At 34.8% G+C, this 14,380-nt stretch overlaps 1 protein-coding gene across 2 annotated transcripts in view; it reads left to right on the forward strand.

Moving 5' to 3' along the window:
- Positions 1–14,380, forward strand: part of Glurb (metabotropic glutamate receptor B) — a 357,471-nt gene that overhangs the window by 101,972 nt on the left and 241,119 nt on the right. Inside the window, exon 2 of one of the 2 annotated variants that reach the window (XM_076783796.1) lies at positions 7,032–7,231. The gene's annotated coding sequence lies outside the window, so the exon portion shown is untranslated. The remainder of the gene's footprint in view (positions 1–7,031; positions 7,232–14,380) is intronic. The other variant, XM_076783795.1, reaches the window with a different exon arrangement.

Here is a 14,380-nt window from a genome sequence, read left to right on the forward strand (position 1 = left end):
AGCCTATTATTATAAACTTTAACTAATCTAATATCATTGACTCATTTAGGTAAAATTTATTCAGATAAATTGTTCTAAACTTGTGCTTGCACATATGTTTTCGATCTGTAGAATTCGATAATTTTCGAAAAATGTTCGTAATTCCAAAATATGCAAGCCTATTCTTATAAACTTTAACTCATCTGATATCATTGACTCATTTAGGTAAAATTTATTCAGATAAATTGTTCTAAACTTGTGCTTGTACATATGTTTTCGATCTGTAGAATTCGATAATTTTCGAAAAATGTTCGTAATTCCAAAAAATGCAAGCCTATTATTATAAACTTTAACTCATCTGATATCATCGTATCATTTAGGTAAAATTTATTCAGATACATTTATATTAAACTTGTGCTTGTACATGTTTCTTCGATCTATAGAATTCGATCATTTTCGAAAAGCGTCCATAATTCCAAAAAATGCAAGCTTATTTTTATAAACTTTTCAATTCATTTAGTATCATCGACTCATTTAGGTAAAATTTATTCAGATAAATTGTTTTAAACTTATGCTTGTACATATTTCTTCGATCTATAGAATTCGATCATTTTCGAAAAGCATCCATGATTCCAAAAAATGCAAGCTTATTCTTATAAACTTTTTAACTCATCTGATATCATCAATTCATTTAGGTAAAATTTATTCAGATAAATTGTTTTAATTCTGCATATTTACGAACATTGTGGAAATTAAATGAGTCGAATCGAATAAGAAATTTTTATAATAAAATAGTTTTCATTACATTTTCTTATTTTCTCTCATGTCATTTCCCCGTAAATAGTTTTAGTTCTACATATCTACAAACATTGTGGAAATTAAATGAGTCGAATCGAATAAGAAATTTTTGTAATAAAATAGTTTTCATTACATTTTCTTATTTTCTCTCATGTCATTTCCCCGCAAATAGTACTAGTTTTAGTTCTACATATTTACGAACATTGTGGAAATTAAATGAGTCGAATCGAATAAGAAATTTTTATAATAAAATAGTTTTCAGTATATTTCCCTATTTTTTCTCGTACCATTTTCTGGAGAAATTACACGAGCACTTTGTTTTCGAAATGGATACTCTTAGTTTCCTGGCCAATCTCGCAGCGCAGCTTCGGCACAGAGATTCGAAATTAAAAAAATCCTTTTCTAAAGACAATTTCAGTGAACTGCACCGAGCAGACATCGGATCTAGTCTACTTTGTTCGCTCCACTTTTCGTGGACTCGTTATGCCGCGATCATTTCTCCAAGAAGGTGAAGAAATTTTCCTCCCGCGGAATCCGGGTTTCTCGACATCGTCCCGTATACTCGTTACCATGATACAACCTCTATTTCGTTTGACAGCGTAGCAAGGTTTCCACGTATGAAATATACCTGAGAATACCGTGATTTTTAGCGTGTTGAAAACGTGTTCTCCGAATCCGACCACCCCATGTTATTTCTCGCGACGTTTCACATTATTCCTCGATTTCACACCATTCGAAAACGGCCTCTGCCATCCACAATTCCTCCTGGTTTACACACCTTTTGGACCGGAGCAAATATCTCACCTTTTCGGTGTCAAACTAAATGCTGAACTCGCATTTGCAATTTAAAATATGAGAATTTACCGAGACTAATATTTTAGATATACAATTTTAATTAAGGAAAACGAAATTAAATACTGTCACTTGTTTGCAATGTTAAGTAATAAAAAATCTACGTGAAGATGTCAAGAAACAATCTTGAACGGATGATATAAAATAGTGGCTTTGAAAAGTGGGACAAAATTCAGTAAAAAATCGTGGTAGAATCGATGTACAATCTCAATAATTAATTAACGTAGAAAGCAATAAATCTCGAGCTACTCTATAAAATTGCTATTTAAAATATCGTGTCGTTATATACAATTTTAATTAAAGAATTTAAAATTAAATACTGTCATTTGTCTGCAATATTAAGTAATCAAAAATCTACGTGAAAATGTCAAGAAACAATCTTGAACGGATGATATAAAATAGTGGCTTTGAAAAGTGGGACAAAATTCAGTAAAAAATCGTGGTAGAATCGATGTATAATCTCAATAATTAATTAACGTAGAAAGCAATAAATCTCGAGCTACTCTATAGAATTGCTATTTAAAATGACGTGTCGTTATATACAATTTTAATTAAAGAATTTAAAATTAAATACAGTCACTTGTTTGCAATGTTAAGTAATAAAAAATCTACGTGAAGATGTCAAGAAACAATCTTGAACGAATGATACAAAATAGTGGCTTTGAAAAGTGGGACAAAATTCAGTAAAAAATCATTACAAAATCGATGTACAATCTCAATAATTAATTAACATAGAAAGCAATAAATCTCGAACTACTCTATAGAATTGCTATTTAAAATGTCGTGTCGTTTTAGGGAAAGTTTTGCATCTGCCAAAGTGACGAAACTTCGTCCTGCGAAAAGGAAGGGAACAAACTTATTCTCAATTCCGGAATTAAGAGAACTTCGAAGGGACGCAGTCGTGTAACGAGATCGATATGAGAAACTCGAAGGCCAGTATTGATCCCTAAAACTCGACACCCACACTTGTGGGATTTCGGGAGCGCAAAAATGATGCTTGGAATCTCCGTATAATTTCGCGGGACGATTAATTCCGCGACAACTCGAATAAAATTAATTTCCCGGGCGACGTCTGCGAATTTCCTTGAATAATTTCGTAACAATTAATCTATCAGCTTAAACCGCTTCCGTGACGATGCATTTCCATTTGTCTCGATGTAGATTCTCATATTAATTCACCGAGATCCGCACGATAGAGACTTACCAAATTAAATTTAACTATTTCAGGTCACGCGAAACGTCCTAGTCAGTTATAATTTTGCTAAAACTACCGGAATATTATGCAGTGACAAATACTTGGTAGTTCGGTCGCAAAGTTAGTTACTTCGTAGAAGTATCTTAGTTTGCCCAATTAAAGGTACTACGAGCGAAACCTAACTTCGAATCTGCCCCCCCCCCCCCCCCCTCGTGCTTGGAACGTTTCGAAACACGGGCACTCAGAAAGTTTCAGCCCTTGGACTTTTAACTTCCGTTGCTATTTATTTTGCGCGAACGTTGGCTGAAGAATTGTGGCCGCCTTTATGTTTGCGCAATAATCGTTGACACCGGTAAAAAAAATTTTCTCCGCGGCGGGGAGTGCTCAAAAATCTCGTTAAACAATTTCCCCCGAAACGACTTGAAACTCTAAGTGGGGCGTCGGAAGTAACTTCTCCCTGCGTTTCGAACAATCCACATTTACGATAGACGACCTACCGCATTGTAGACCGACCGGAAACCGAGCTCTGCATTCTTCCCTTCGTAGATAATTGAAACGCGAAATTCGCTCTTTCGTCGAGCGTAGAAAACTTTCTTCGGTTTTTTTACTCCGCGCTGCAACAATGAGTACGGTTTATCCACATCCTTCGACAATAAAAACACGAAAAGTAACGAAAAATGGAGGACGAATCTGACCTGGCTGGATCATACAGGGTGTTCGGCCACTCCTGGGAAAAATTTTAATGGTGGATTCTAGAGGCCAAAATAAGACGAAAATCAAGAATACCAATTTATTGATGGAGGCTTCGTTAAAGAGTTATTAACAATTAAATTCAAAAATTTCAAATCGTTCTGGAAAAATTATTTTCGGTTGCGGGGGTCAATTACAATAATTTTTGGTGAATAGACATACCCCCGAAATCCTACGCACTTTCGAGAAAAAAATTCAGTACGCGTGAAACTGTAAACGTTAATAACTTTTTAACGAAGCCTTCATCAACAAATTGGTATTCTTGATTTTCACACCCTCTATATCACTACGCCATTTTTTAATTCAACGAATTGTTTTCTAATGGGTCATTATTTTCCCTCTGTAGCAACGCACCTTTCTTTGTTGTTTGAAACAATTCACAAAAGTTACACCATTTAGTCTACCTAATGATGGGTTCTTTATAAGTCAAGAATATCGACTTTGTTTTTTTTTAATGAAATGCTCAATCTTTAAGCTCGATTTCGATAAAATTTCGAGTATAAAAATATCAAGATACCCTTGTTCTAGAACCTATTATTCCTCAAATATTTAGATATCTTTCATGATAATAAATTTTATACACTGCTCTATCGCGTACCCATAATTTTCAAAGAATGAATTTTAAAAACTCCTCCATTGTGTACCCGTGACTTTCAAAATATAAATTTTACAAATTTTCAACAAAGATCGAAGGAATTAAATTTTAAATATTCAAAGCAAAGATTGAACGAATTCAATTTTAAAAATTCGACACAAACATTGAAGGGATTAAATTTTAAAAATTTGAAATAAAAATCGAAGGACACTCGACCGGGAAAGGGATGTTTAATTTTTAAAAATTGACAAAGCGACGTAGGAGCCAGCCTGTACGAGAGCATTCGTGGGAGTAAATCCAACGCGAATCCGCTTTCGGGACGATAGTACAGTAGGAAGTATGTCGACATCTGTTTGTACGGTATTCGTCTCGATAAGACTTCCGTTTTCCCTCTGGGCGGAGCAATTGAAAACAAACGCTTCGCTTTAACAGGAAATCGGAGCGTGGTTCTTATCGTCCTATTCGTTTCACAAATCTGCTTCTTCGGGAGCAAAGGTGCCGTGATTTTGAACTCGAATCTGAGGGTTCGGTTTATTTCTCGCTGTTCGAGATCAGTCTGTGCGATCCACAGTTCCCCTTCGATAATCTGGATCCTCCCCGTACGCGTATTTAACCCCTTTAGTGCCAAACCAAACTCTGGATTCGTATTTGTAATTTAAAATATGAAAATTTACCGAGACCAGCACTTTAGATCTGCGACTATAATTCCACGTGGTAGATAACTCAGAAATAAATATCAATTAGAGAAATAAAAATTAAACATTGTCGTCTGCAGTGCAAACTTAAAATGGTTAACATTAGACCATCCTGGACAGGTGATATAAAATAGTAGTGTTAAAGAGAGAAGTTGGAGAAACTTTTGAATTTAAACTTGATTTTAAACTTCCTCGAAGCTGAGGGTTCAGCTTAGTTTAGCTGGGTTCTATATAGATGTAGTAGAATTATACTTATTCTGTGTACATAAACACTACGGCTCACACAAGTTCTAATTACCTAATGGTTTTATTATTTTTTCATTTGAACCATCTACGAGCGTCCTTCCAATATTTCAGTTACAAGTATTATCTTTAGAATTCTACAAGAAGCCTTATCTACATTGAGAATGACTCAAAGCACAAGGTTAGGAATGCTATACAGGGCGATTCTAAAAACTGAGACGAGTCGTAAATCTTTTCAAAATGGAGATATAATAATTTGATCGTAGGAAAAATTTGAATCCAACAATTGAAATTATCTTAGAATAATTTAGTTTGTTTTCTATTTAATGCAACAATGGATGTTTCTATATATTTATTCTTTTTTATAATTTCATGGATAAAAGGATCGAGGTACGATAATTTATAACTTGTGCTAGAAAATTATTACAGTTTATTGATCTAATTATTAGAGTCTATACATATATTTTATATTTCTGGACTAATTTTCAATTTTGAATTTTCACGCGATTAAACAAGGAAAAATTAAACAGACTAACTCTCGAGCAACCTAAACATCCAAATAATACAATTTTGTAAAATTAACTATGTCCTAATGTGGGTGTTACGGTGTTCCATTTTGTTTCAATTCATTATATAAGAGTTAAAATTAAATTTAGTTCTCTCAATTTCTACACAAATTAAAAGTGTAAACAAACGAGTAATAAAATATTTAAACTGTAATATTTAACGTTGTCACCAGTTGCACCTTAATACTTTTGTGAGCAGAATTCTAAAAGAAATTAATTTCTTTAATAAAAATTGCATCCACTAGTATATAATTAATTAATTCTGTGTATCTTTTCGCTAAATAACTGCTGTCCCAATTTCTATAATCGCCCTGTATAGCACGATGTTTGGCCCGACTAATTACTCAAGGCATTCTCGCTATAACACGGACACTAATTCGTATTATACGTGACATACACACCGTGTTTTTTTCATGAATTGACCGACTTTGCCTGACTCGGGAAAGCCTTGATGTCCCAAAGACTCTCGTTTTGAAAGGGGATCATAATAAAGGGCCAAGGTTTCGTCGGTGGTTCAAAAACTCTTTAACGTAGTCGACTCGATGCTTCTTTTTCGTAGAAGATAGAATTTTCACGCGGCGTCGGCGTCATTCCGCAATTACTTAAATACAACATACGGCGTAAACACAAATTTCAAGGCTCTTGTGCCTCTAGAGTGGAATAATATAACAATATATAATTGATGAACATAATTGATCGGTGCTTGTATTATTTATTGATACCTTTCATATTGACGATTACCTTAAAATACGATTTTTCTTTTAATTAAAATATATATTCATGCCATTGCATCAATCAAATTCAACAGAAGTTGTTAAAAAATAATATTTACGCATTCTACAATTTTTAATATGGAATCTGACATCCGTTAAATTGTAAATCTAGTATTAAAAGCAGATACTTGTGAATTTCCCAACGAAATTACTACTATTCCTGAGGCTATAGTTTGGTCAAATTCGTACACAATATGACTTTACAATCCCTTTAATTTTGTTTTATTAATGACTAATAGGTCCTTTATTTTCTGCAAATCACTCGATTCGTCAATGAATTACAGTGTTTTAATTGTTTCCCCTTTTTGTTACCAAGAATTTTCAATATTTATATTTGGACAACTGATGCATATTATCCTGCTAGAAAATGAATTCTGCATGCTCGTTAATTTATGATCTTGTCAAATTTAAATAATTTATCTAGCAATATTATTTGAGTTTTGAGAAATTAAAGATAGTATGCCTGTGCTATATTTTTTGCCACGTGTGTATCTTTTTATTGTATACTGTATTGTCAGATAGTTTTTTGTGCATCTCGATGGAAAGCGACGAGTATTAACAGTGCCTTCTTTGGTTGCTTTGCAGGAGAGGCGCAGCTTCGAAGGGTGAAATATGGCGTGGCAGTGTCGCTGAAGGAATCGCGAAGATTTATAATCCTGACGGGCGAACCCGTTACTCAATGGCGGACGTTTCATCGATACTTCGACGTAATAAATTAACACTCCGTGTGCCAGTCGACGCGAGACTCGGCGTCTCTCCATCGTGAAAGACTACTAAAATACAAGGTGAGTCACCTATCGTCGCATGCAATTCGCGAAAATTTCTCGAAGCGAAATATCCGGGAGGGATCTGTCGAAAGATCATAGCTTTTGGAGTGTTCCGATATCGCCAATTTTATTTTCAACGAAACTGTACACATTTATTTTCACGTTTCGATCTGAAACAAAAATAAGCAATCTTAAAATATACTATATGAAGGATATTACATTGGCATCATAATACTTTGACTGACACTAAACTCTAGAATTATTAAAATATTCGTATAATTGCTAACCATCGCGATCGATGCATCTCTAAACTTTGATGAAAGGAGAATTTAATTATTCTGTTTCAATTTGGAATTCTTTTGGAAAGGGTAATCGTTAAGCTCACCGAGGAAAACTGTAAAATTTTCGTTTATTAAACTGCCTGACTCGTGAATATTTATACCGTGTGTATACAATGTTCCGAATATTTGTATTATTCTTCGAACAAATATTATGCATCAAAGTTCGTGTAAACGCAGGTGTCGTTTGGAAAATAGTGATCAACAAGTGTTTCAGCGACGTGAATGAATGCGTTCAGCATCCGTTTAGAATTTATGTTCTTTCAATTCAGAGATACAGCTGCACGTTATTCGCTTCTAAACCCATTAATATCTACCCGACTGCCAAAAATATACATTTACAATGGAGAAATCTCAAATTTTTAATAATTGAATAATATAACTCACTAAATAAATTAAAATTCCTATTTATTTATCAATAAAGGAATACTATTATTGTTACTGTTGCTAATGAGACCTGAAACAATCACATTTGTCTCGAAAATGTCACTTTATCGTGCTATTCTATTTAGATATTGATTTTAATTGTATTTGTACAAGTTCACATTTTTGCATATTTTTATAAACATTTTTTCATGATGTTGCTATAATTAAATATCGCCTAATATGTCTGTATGGGGTTGTACTATATTAATACAAATTTTTATTATTTTTATTGGCAGTAACATTAGTATTATATATACTATATGAGAATATGCAGTGATAGAGTTCAGAACATAGTCAGACATAACATTGATATCGACTATACCATCGTCAAAATGAATTCCTTCTTCTTCTAGCCTTGCAAACTTCCTGTAATTAACGTTTCTAGATTGTCCATTAACGATAGAGTAAATAATTTTTACCACATCCACTGAAACACATGAAATTTAAGTAGTAATATACACGATTGGTCAGACGAGACCAAGTATCAAGGTATATCCGTAACAAAACTGAATTTGCGAACCTACTTTACAGAAAACTGACCTCTCCTATCCATTACTATTTCCTACCACAACTCCTCGACCAAAATTTTCACCGCATATTTCAATTTTACAAGATTTACCACACAAAATTAATTTAGAAACTAGCCGCCGTAGGATGCGCTGGAAATGTATTTCCTCATTTAGGAAACCATTTATCCGATGTAAATCGAATTTTCAAGGTCAGCCACCCTCATTCAACTCCTATTATAGTTCCATCAGGCATTTCTCAAGGATATCGAGTGTAATACTCACTCTAAAACAAGTTTATCCATGATATTGTTGAAATTACTACACAAAGAAAAGTGATATCATAGGCAATCTCCATTAATTATAAAATTTATAAAAAGTTTATCGTTCATTTTAATAAGTTCTTTGTCGGGTGTGTTAGAAAGTGGATCAAATGATAATCCGTGAATTACGTCTACTCTGAATTTTGAATAATCGATTCCTGTGAAAGGAAAATCACGAGTTTGTATAGGATCGATGGAAAAGGACGAATTAAAATACTCGAGAGTTTCTCCTTTCCGTGACTACGAAATCGGAAATTAATCGGTTTTCACGCAACGACACCCAATTGCAGAGAAGTTAGCCGATCGAAGAGCGAAGAAACTCTCCTCGAAAGTTTTAACGAACCATTCCAATTCCTTGAAAGACAACGACCGTTTATACTCGATTCTTGAGCAATCTCGTTCCGCTCACTTTCGTGCGTAAACTTTCCGTCAAAGTCCTCGACATCCGGCAGTGCGAGTCCTTCCCGAAACTTCTGCGTCGCGGACACATAATTCTCGATTTCACGCTTTGTCGTCGTGTCTGGCAAACACGATATCTATTTTTCCAACGAACATACGTTACTTATTATCGTGTTTTCGAACTTCGTTTACCGTACACCCGTTTCTAACACATTTTTCTACGAGAGAACTCACGAACGGTGTTTCTCCAAAATTAAATCTCACCACAGTGGTAGATTTTCGATAGTCGCGTAAACAGTCGTCAATTCGAATTCACAGAAAAGTCGTAAATCGAAAAGCGTTCGAAAACTATTCGCAGAACCAAAATAAATGTGATTTGCGACTGCTTGCGAGCATAAAACTTGGAAACATCATCACGGTTGAATCTAGAACTTGTAAATTTTTATTAACCATCGAGTCGACGGATCTAACAAATTTATCGAGCGGGGTGAATATTTTTAGGATCGAAAACACCGAGTGGAGGGTTCTTAGGGAATTGTTCTCGGTTCGCGACCGAGTCGAAGGGTGCTACGAAATACTTTTCGAATAAATTTTTTCCCCGAATAGGGGATAGATAGCGGGGATCGATGGAGCTTTTATGGATCGAGTAAATTTCAGAAAGCCTTTCTTACGTTCGCGATTATTTTACCAGATCCCGCGCGATTTTATGGCCGAAGACACACGGAGGCATCAATATTCATGTTCGTGGCGGTTGCAGCGCGGCAACTCAACGGCGCGAAAATGTTGCAACCATCGATCTTCGTCGTTTTGGAATCGATGCAGTCGCGGCCTCGACGTCCACGGAGGTTATGCATTTTCTGTTACGAACACGCCGGAAATTGAAAAGTAATGCTCGCGCGTTTCCCCCTGTTTCGGTTCGCAAATATCACTCGGAAGACGGCCGTTTTATTTTGCATTTAGATAAACGTAAACTCGTCGTGCAGCGAAACGTATTCCACTGAATGCAAGAAAAAATGTCTACGAGGTAGAAGCATCGGGCGAACGTTCGAAAACATTATTATTTGAGCTTTCAAACATTCGCGAACCATTTCAATTCATCCGTATTTATTGATACACTGGCTGTAAACGATGTTGGTTCCATTTAATCGGTGAAAATCGTAAACGAGGAATTACTCCCGCGATTCGCTTTTGGAAAATGAAAAATACTAGAAAGGTTGTAAAAGGTATTGAATCTCGCTCGTTGCAGGTTATTATTTTTACAGCGGGCTAAAAGAACCCGTAAATATGTTACAATTATTCCATCCTCGACGCGGCTTTAGAAATTTTTTAGCTCGTTGGAGCGACGGTTCGTTTCACGCGAATCGCGTTACAAAGGACAATTATCCTGTACTTTTCAATTGTAAGTTACTCGCGAGCGATGTTTTTATATTTTTGTTGGCTAATTAGTGTGAAAGCGTACTCTATTAATTTCTAACGCGTCACTGTCGGCGATATCCGTGCACGTCAATTTGGAATTTCATTTTATTACCGTGTTGATTTTAATTTTGCAAGCAATCATTTTCTTTTCATTTTTACGCAGGATTTTTTCATGATTCAAAATACTGCTTTCTTGCTTATTGTACATAAATTAATTCATGGCTTATTATTTATTTCAAATTAAATGGAATCAAATGAAATTATTACCCTGTAAATAAAACTCCAAGTTTTTTATGTATAATTCTTCATTTACTGAAGTATACTTTTTATGTTTTATTTTTATCGTATCATCTTCAGTATTTTTATTTGAAATAATTACAATTACAATTACAATCATTTTTGGTGAATACACATACCCTTGAAATTCTACCCACTTTCGAGAAAAAAATTCGAGTAAGTGTTGAAAGTTTTGGGTGAAAAAGAAGACTTTCGAATCGTCTTGGAAAAAATATTTTTAGTTGCAGGGGTCAATTACAAGTATTTTTGGTCAACAGACATACCCCCGAAATCCTACTCAGTTTCGAGAAAAAAATTCCTTACCGAAAATATAATTTCTGGCCAGAAATGTCTGCTCGAATTTTCATGCGAATCTTTAAAACATCATAACTTCTGAACGGATTGGACGATTTTAATGTTTAAAAAAGCAAACTACGCGTATTTTGATGGAGAATATGTAGAAATTGCAAAAATATTCGAAAAGTTGGACCTTCTCCCCGCAAAATGAGAAAAACCCCATAAAAATGGTCCAATTTTCAAACAGCCATAACTCCTACAATTGTGAATATATTTCAATGAAACTTTTTTCTGAAGTAGAGCTCATGGGTACCTACGAAAACGTATTAGAAAACTTTTCTGTAGGGCGTCAAACAAAATTACTAAAAGTGAAAAAGGAATTTTTAAGAAAAATCGACAGGGGGTAGGTGCCTAAATTTTTCGACGAAAAAAAAATTTTCAAATCGTTCTAAAAAAAATATTTTTGGCTGTAGAGGTCAATTACAATCATTTTTGGTGAAGAGTCATATCCCCGAAATCCTACTCATTTCCTAGAAAAAAAATTCGAAGAGGTATGAAATTTTTGGAGAAAATTAAAAAATTTCAAATCGTTTTGGAAAAATTATTTTCTGTTGCAGGGGTCAATTACAATCATTTTTGGTGAATACACATACCTCCGAAATCCTACCCACTTTCTATAAAAAAATTCAGTACGGGCGGAACTTTAAACGTTAATAACTTTTTAACGAAATCTCCATCAACAAATTAGTATTCTTGATTTTCATCTTATTTTGGCCCCTAAAATCTCCCATTACAATTTTCCCAGGGGTGGCCGAACATCCTGTATATATTCAAAGTAGGTATTATTATAATCAAACACACGTTCGAAACATACAACGTAATACACTAATAAGAATTTCATAATAAACGAAATAAAATCTAAAGAAATCATTTACTAGAATAAACAAAGCATAATATAAAAAAATTTGCGAGTTTTTAATAGTAAGGGGAAGTTTGAAATATATTTTAATGCAATTTGCAAATTCGTCCAGCTTTAAAATTCACAATATTTCTCCCGATTATTAAATTTGTAAATAATTGAGTTTGAAAAATGCTGATCGTCGAAGCGACGCGGCAATGCGACTAAAAAAATTCGAGCGTAAAGATTTGTAATTGATGGAGTTCATTAATTAATTGGAGGATTGATTTTCGCCTGCGTTTCCGATTGAATAGGTCTCCTGTGATACTTTCGTAGCGTAAGCCATGTAAAATCGAGCCGAACGAAAAATTAATTGAAACGGCGATTAATAAAAAAAGAAAGTCGGAATACCATAATTCGTGCACGGTCGCGAATTTCTCTTAGCTTTCGAGCAACATTCGCTTAACGCGATTTAACGATGCATCCATTTTGCATGAGCGGCTATCTTAATGTCTTTTGACATTTTTCATTACCGCCCCCGCGAACGAAGTTTCCGTTAACGCGAGGCGACGCGAATGTAAATCTCACATTGTCAGGAAACACTCTGTGCGAACGAATACCGATGTCCGTGGACGAACAGAAGGGAAACGTAGGGTGGAAAACAGTGTTGCGTCGGAATAATGAAAAAGTACGTTTATACGAGAAGTGACAGTCTGGCGTACATGAAAACTGTTACGGGAAGATAAATCCATCAGTAATCGGACGCTTATGGAAAAAATTCGCGTTTCTTGCGCGAGAAATTCCAGTTAAAGTCTGCTCTTTTTAGATGGAAAGCGATATTCACTCTTTTTAACTATTAAATACTTCTTAAATGGATTTGAAACGGAATTGCTGGAGTGGAAACATGCTAGATTGAAAAATTCAAGTCTCTCTGACGAGAAATTTCAGTTGAAATTTGTTGTTTTTAAGTGAAAAGCGATATTCACCGTTTGTTCGATTGTTTTTTGAATATTACATGCTTCTTAAATCGATTTGAAGTGGAAACATGCTAGATTGAAAAATTCAAGTTTCTTTGATGAGAAAATTAATATTTGTTATTTTTACGTGAGAAGTGATGCCTTCTGTTTTTTAACACTAAACCTACCGGCACTTCATGTATACCCATTCTTACTATGATTGGTCAAATGACCAGTCTTTCTCTCTTTTACGAGGCAACGTACTTATAATTTGTGTATTATATGTATAGAAACTTGTGTTTTGATGTTCATTCGTAAGATATCCTTCTCATTTATGTTAAAAATATTTTTAATTTTCATCGGATAGAAGATAAAACGTCCTTGAAAACGAATTTCGTTGCAAGTCGATACCGTAGTTAGTTCTAGAGAAAACACTTATTTAAGAAAAAGTACTGGCTAGTAATTACGCAAACATCTTGTATTTAAATTTAAATTAATTTTCAAATAAATAAACAATTTATAATCTAGTTTTATCGTACAATAGTCGTACGATCAGTAGGAATTGCTGAAACTTCTTTGGGTATGTAGTGTCAAAGTAAATGACAAAATAAACATAGAAGACAGCATAAATTATAGTAGTTGGTATAGTCATAGGATAGGGGATGAAACGCCCTTTAAAATGAGCGTTTGTACGAATTGATAGCTTTATTAGTTCCGGAGATATTACGATTGTAGTCTCAAGTCGATGCGGTGGCTAGTTACAGAGATAGAAGCGTCCGAAGCGTTTGTTTACGTTTCATTGAGATCAATGAGTTCGCGCGCGTGAAAATAGTAAACAGTGCGTAGTAAATTCTTAGAAATACTACGACTTCCTGGTCACGTGACTGTCTCGACTCACGCGCGACGAAGAGGTCCAGCGCGACGCGTCAGACGGAGACAGAGATAGTCAAATTAAGAAAAATACCCCTTTATATAAATTACGATATCTCGAAAACGAAAAGTCGGATCGCCAAAAACCAAAAGCCATTTTAAAGAGGAAGCTTTGCCGCCGCCAACGATGCCTTAATTATTAATAAAACACTAGTAGTTTCGAAACTGCACGCGTCTAAAGTTTTAGTATTTTTAATACGCGTGAATAGGCTATTGTACGCGTGCCGGGCAGTGAGACGGTCGAATTAAAAAAAATTACCTTTCACATAAATTGCGATATCTCGCAAACGGAAAGTCGGATCGTCAAAAACCAAAAACCATTTTAAAGAGGAAGGTTTGCCGCTTCCAACGGCGGCTCATTTATGCAAAAAGCATGAGTAGTTTCGGAACTGCACGCGTCTA

This window comes from Colletes latitarsis, chromosome 2 (assembly GCF_051014445.1).
Source record: "Colletes latitarsis isolate SP2378_abdomen chromosome 2, iyColLati1, whole genome shotgun sequence".
NCBI lineage: Eukaryota > Metazoa > Arthropoda > Insecta > Hymenoptera > Colletidae > Colletes > Colletes latitarsis.